Here is a 6,538-nt window from a genome sequence, read left to right on the forward strand (position 1 = left end):
TCAGTCCCCTGCTTCCTGATCACGATGGCAAAGTGCTGGCTGAGACATAAAGATCTCCTAGTTTCCACTTCATGATCACGATATCGGAGTAGTGGTTTGGAACTCCCTACTGCCAGGGCTGGGGACCATAGTCCCCTCCCAGGCTCTGGTGGCAGAGCTCAGCCTGGCAGCAAGCAACTCCCAGGGTCAAGGAGCAATCTCCCACCCTCTGGTGGACTGCTGAGCAGGAGCAGATTTGGTCCAGGCCATGTGTCTACACAAGCACTACTGCAATTAATAACCACAAGTAATTTTGCTACTTGCATTTGCAGGTAGCAAATTTCCTCATGAGTAGCAAGATTTACTATGCAGTAAGAATGTGCATGTGTAGATGTACATGCTTACTGTGCAGATAACTACACTACTATGCAGTAAAGTTTCTCATGTACATGCACCCACAGAGTAGTCAGTGTGTGTGTATAGGTCAGAAAAGAATAGCTAAGCAAGGATATGCACACAAGGCTACATTTAGTGCATAAGGGTGCAAACAAGTGTTCAGAATACCCAGCTCAGGTTAGGTGGCTTACTTTGAATGATGTAAACTTGAATCAGGTTCTGCTGTATACAAGTGTTCACATGGGCATCTGGAAGAACTAAGTCCAGGGTTGTACTCACCTCTTGTAGTGTGGGGGGAACAGCACAGCTTCAGGGCCATGAATAGGCTAATCCAGGTTACATTAGGTTAATCCATGCTGATCTGAAGCTAGTTTTTTGCCTGAAAAGAACTAATTTTAGATTGTGCACATAATTTTTAGTCATCCCAAGTCCTATGTATGTTTGTACACCTGACCCTAAAATGTCCTAAGATTTCCCTAAGTTCAATTAGGGTGATCTAAATGTAACGCTTGATGTGCCTGAAAGCTCCAAAAGGGGAACCTCTTCTATTTTCAACATTATTTTCCTAGTTTTGCAGAACAGAGGATTAGATGCCCTTATGTCCTTGGCTATCATCCTTTGAACTTCTCTCTGTCACTTCATTAAAGGTAAAGTAGGAATAAAAGTTGCCTCACCTAGCACTGCCAGAAGTCATCTGTAATTTTCTTGGGCAATAAAGTAGGTTTAACACAGCTCTTCCTCACTAACTGTGGTCTAACTTCTTTTCCCGTGTAGTCAAGAAAACATGTAGCTATTTTGCAAACAAGATGGTTTCAGAGAACCTTTATACAATTATACATGGGCCCACCTTAGTTCTTCTCTCGGCGAGTCTTCCTTCCAACATACCTGTAAAATCTTAACACCATATAAGTCCATGGAAGATTTATTGTAATTGGCTTCAGTATGCCCAGGATTTAACACATTCTTCATATAGAAAAAAAAAAAGGAATGGATTGTAGTTCTGCTCACAGCTCACTTTAATTTTTGTGTTCTCTTATTAGCCATTGCTCTGGTTGATGTGGCTTTTCATTTTAAGAATAAGTGACTGATATGCTATAATTCATTTGAACAAACAAACAAAATGTAATTCTGCCATTTTCTATTCCCTTTTTGGTTCCTTTTTTGGGGACAGTTGATCTATTTTTATAACTTGCCATTCTGCACCAAGCTCATTTTCATCTTCTCGCTGGAGATCCTTTCCTGAAGTGTTTTAGCAAGCAATTCAGTAAGAGTCAAATTACATGTAAGAAAAGAAATATAAAACAAAACAAAACAAAATATTAACTATCTTTTAAGATAAAAATTCAGAAGAAGTGGGCTGAAAGAAAAATGGAAAGTACAACAACATCACTCATTACAGGTTGTGTAAGAGACAGACATCACTTTACCAAAAGTCTTTAAAAATACAAGGAAAGAGTCTTTGCAAAGAAAAAGGTTATAAAATGTATGGAAGAAAGAATAATTCCCTTTTGAATGAAACTGTGATGTAACCTTCACTGACTTTATTAGCTTCTATGCCTTTGCATGTAAGGAAAAAAAATAGTCCTAAGTGTTCCTTCAAACAAAAGATCCATTAATACACATTTTACATTTTTGTTTTTTCTCTCCTTACCATTCTTCATCATGTTGTAACATTTTCCCCATACTATCTTTGTAATAATTATGGTTTAATTTAGGGCAGAATAAAGATGTACATATGTGATCACTAGAGGAAAGCATAGCATTCAATAACTTCTACTGAATTCATTCTATGGTAACTCAGCATGTTAGATGTTATAAAGTTATAATAGAAGGATTATTTTAAAATGCATTTAGGACCTGCTGTTTTCAAGGTTGAAGGCAAGTCCTTTTGTGCTTAAAATGTCCAACTGCGCACAGCTGAAAAAAGGCATATTTCCAAAGCATAATAAATAAAACAATAACAGTAATTAACATGTATATATTGCTTTTCATATTCAAAGTGCTCTACAAAAGTTAACTAATTAACAGGCAGAATGGGCCTGCTATCTGCTTAGATAATCTGCCTATCTGGTCATATAAAATTGTGCAAATGTTTATATTATCTTCTGGTTGTAGCATCAATCCTTGATGCCTGCTTTAGGAGATTTTCAAGGATATCTGGTGGGCAGTTTAGTCACACATCCTCTCAGCTTACAGTTGTGTGTGTCTTATAAGGAAGTTGTTAGCACATCTATGAAATATGGCTTTGGGATGCACCCATAGAAGCATTAGGTGCAAGGCATGATAATTCCTTTTTATTTGACACTAGTTAGTCCTCATCTAAATTATTTTGTGAGGTTTTTGGATCCACATTGTAAAAAGGATGTGGAGAAGTTGGAGAGGGTTCAGGGGGGGGGGGGGAGCAACAAAGTTGATAAAGGGCTTGAAGACAAGTCTTATAAAGAGAGGCTAAAGGAACTAGGCATGGTTCAGCTTGGAAAAAAGGTGCTTAAGAGAGGAGATGATAGCAGTTTTCAAATACTTGAAGCTCTGCCATAAAGAAGAGAGAGGACACATTTTTCCTCTTTTTGCAGAGAGGGGACACAGGCCATTGGCTTGACATTGCAGCACAGTAGGTTTAGACTGGATATCAGGAACAGTGAGGCAGTGAAGTAGACTTCTTAGGGAAGTTGTGGACTTTCTATCACTGAAAGTGTTGAAGAGGTTGGACAGACACTTGGCAGGAATGATATATGCCTATATTATACTACGGGTATTTGCCAAGCTTCTGGACTTTTCTGTTCCCCCCTTCTCCCCCTTTCCCTCTGCCCCTTTTTCTACATGTCAGAGTATTTTTAAGTCTTCCTTAGAGGCATTAGGTGTCAGCTGCAGCCAAGGCTAGGGATTTGGACTGGGGCATGCCAATGCTCCTGCTGGGATTTCAACATGGAGATTCCCGACTAGAGAGTCTTGCCCCTCTGCTAACAATCAGACAGATCACCATATTTGGTGAAGAAGGAATTTTCCACCACGTTTATATTGGTAAGGACTAGGGGTGGAGTTACCTTCCTTTGTAGCAGGGTCCGTAGCCCTCTTTCTGGAATCTCTTGAGTGTATAGCTACTGTGGTTCCCTTGCCTTACCTATGGCAAGTTAGGTTGTAATGTCTTGTGTTGTTTCAGTGTTGATGGTAGTTTTACAAAAGTTTAAATTGTGGATTTGTATAGGATAGTTTGGATAGGAATGATCCTGCCACAGACAGGGAGTTGGACTAGATGACCTCTGGAGGTCCCTTCCAGCCCTACTTTGGGTTCTATAAAATTTCATTCAGGACAGTGTAGAGTTTAGAGTTTCAAATCAGTATAAAATCAGCTTGTTAACCTATGTTTGGTGCTAGGCCCAAAACAGACAAATAACGTTGTAAATAAATAGCCTTTATGTATAACAATTGAAAACCAAAGTCTGTTAGTTTAGTATCAAAGAAAATATTACACTATAACTGTGAGGTTCATTTGTTGTAGCTACTTATTATGATGATCTCCTGAGGCAGACAAGCAGACACAGAACCTAAACATTATAGCTATTTAAGATTTAGGGATTCTATACCCTAAGAATATATTTGAAATTGGGAAAATATTTTTCTGGGTAATTTTCGCATACTTGGTTATTAGGACTCATCAGTCGCTGTCTGACTTAAATACTAAATATGCTTTGTAAGATTTTTTTTTAACCACCAAGCATATCTCAACATTAATATATTTCATAGATATTGCTTTTCCAGCCTGCAGCTCAAAATGTTATATATGTTTGTGAAGTGGAGTGGTTTATTTCAAGACAGAGGAGTTTTAAAGTAAGTTAACTTTTTTATTATTTCACAAAAAGATATACTTGTTTAAAAGTATCTCTTACTCTTTTTAAATTAATTTTGCAAAGACACTGTTGATGTAACAATAATAGACTGTGTGTTCATTTCCCCATTACAGAAAGACATGAATTTATATACATAAAAATACATCCTTATGGTTTTATTTTTGTATGTTTTTGAACAGCTGTTTAATCAAACAAAACAAAATGCTATCAATCCATTTCATGGTTTATTTGTATTCTGCAATGAGGAATAGAATGGATGTGTGTCTGCTTGATAACATAATCAGACTTTAAATATTCTTTCCAAAGAAGTGTCCAAATGACAAAATGAACTACTCCACAAATTCCAATAGTCTGTTGGGTCATGTTGCAATTTGTTATCAAAGTGGGCATGTTGTTACAAAAAAAGAAACTGAAAAGATTAGTTTTCTATATTGTGAATACAAGCTTATTCCTCTCTGAACCAGTTAGGCTTTAAGGGTGTGTCCCAGGGGCACCGGAGTTACAGGAGAACCCCAGGCCAAAATAGGAGAAGAAGAGAGCCCCAACTTACCATTTGCACGGGCCGGAAGGAGTGGGGGAGCGCGCACGGAGAAACCGCCTGCACGGTTCGTCAGCTGTGCTCATATTCAGCTGGGGCTGGGTGACGTCAGCAGGAGACACCACCCAGCGGAAACAAAAGGCCACCCTGAGGGTGCAGGAGGGAGGCCAGCAAGTGGAGGTTCCGCGGAGAAACCCACGGCTAGAAGCGCAGCCGCAGCGTCTGGCGACCCAAGATGACGGGGGCAGTGGTGGCTGCAGAGGAGGGGAGAGTGGAAGTGGCGGGCGAGCCGGCAGAGGAGCTGACTGGGAAGCTGGCAGAGGAGCCAGCAGAGGAGCCAACTGGGAAGCCGGCAGAGAAGCTGGCAGAGGAACCAGCGCAGGAGCCAGCTGGGAAGCCGACAGGGAAGTCAGCAGAGAAGCGGGCAGAGGAACCGGCGGAGGAGCCAACAGCAAAGCCGGAGGAGGAGCCAACTAGGTAGCCTGCAGGGAAGCCAGCAGAGGAGCCAGCGGTGAAGCTGATAGAGGGAGCGGCAGTGTGGGTAGAGAGAGCAGCAGAGGAGGCAAGTGTTGGGGAAGCTGGAGCAACTACAGGGAAGCCCGGAGCAGAGGTAATGGAAGCAGGACCAGCGGGAGCCCCACCCGAGATAGCTGCGGGGAGAGCAGTGGAAGATCCCAAACGGGGAAGGCTAGTGGAGCAAGGGTGTCAGCAGAGGGTCCCACAGCATCTCCAAGAGGAGCCTGCCAGGCCATAGGGCCTCGGTCTACCAGAACAACATCCCCAGATAGAGGCTGAGCCTAGGGGAGAGATAGGAGCCCTGATTGGGCAAGCAACCGGGTCTGGGGCACTGAGGCACCGGGGAAGCACAGGGCCCACAGGTTGAGGGCACTCTATTTTCCTTTGTGGTCTCCTGGCCCAGCGGTCACACCTCTCCAGCAGTCACGGTGGTGGGTATCACATGTTGCGTCACAGCAGGTGTTGGAATAGGGGCTAGAGAAATGGGTTAGTTGAACTGAAGACTGAAGGCCTCAGAGCCTTCGCGCCGCAGCCCAGTCCAGGACACTAGGGCTCACAGCTGGAGAGCCATGGGAGGCCTGGGAGAAAAAACTGAGAGGGACCAGAGACACCAAGGGGCTAGAAGACCCATTGCCAAAGGTGGTGTGTGGCCCGGGCGTAGGGGAGGTCGGAGCCCCGTGAGTGCCCGCCGAGAGGTGTGACAACCCTGGAGGCTGCCTCAAAGGGGAACCCCTCCACTGAAGTTCCATTCAAAGTTGTGGCAGGTGAGTTAAGAGGATCCCCTGACACCAAATGGGGTATCCTTTGGGGTCCACTCACAGGCCTGGTACAAACCAGGTCAACAGCCCGGGCAAAGGCAGCACAAGAATGCCTGATAGAGCAGAGGCGGGCACAGGGTACATGCAGCCATTACATTTAGATAGACTTAACTAGGGTTAGGTCAATTTAAATGTCCATCTGTGTAGAAGTTTGGGGGGTTAAATCGAGCCTAAAATGGCAGACCTAATCTAAATTAGTTCACCTGAGTAGATGAATTAACTTAGGTCAGGAACAGGTTAACCCAATCCAATGAATGTCTGCATGGGTTTGAAGCACAGACCCAGGGCTAGGAAAGCCCTAACTCTGGGGCTGTGCTCTTCCCACCGGCCCCTACCCCCAAACCCCGGCCAAGCTATTTTTAGTCTCCCACTTCTGGACAGACAATCTTCCCCCACCCCCAGGATTCCTGTCACCCTCCCCCAAGGATCCCCATCCTCCTTTG

The sequence above is a fragment of the Alligator sinensis genome, unplaced genomic scaffold (genome assembly GCF_000455745.1).
Source record: "Alligator sinensis unplaced genomic scaffold, ASM45574v1 scaffold631_1, whole genome shotgun sequence".
NCBI lineage: Eukaryota > Metazoa > Chordata > Crocodylia > Alligatoridae > Alligator > Alligator sinensis.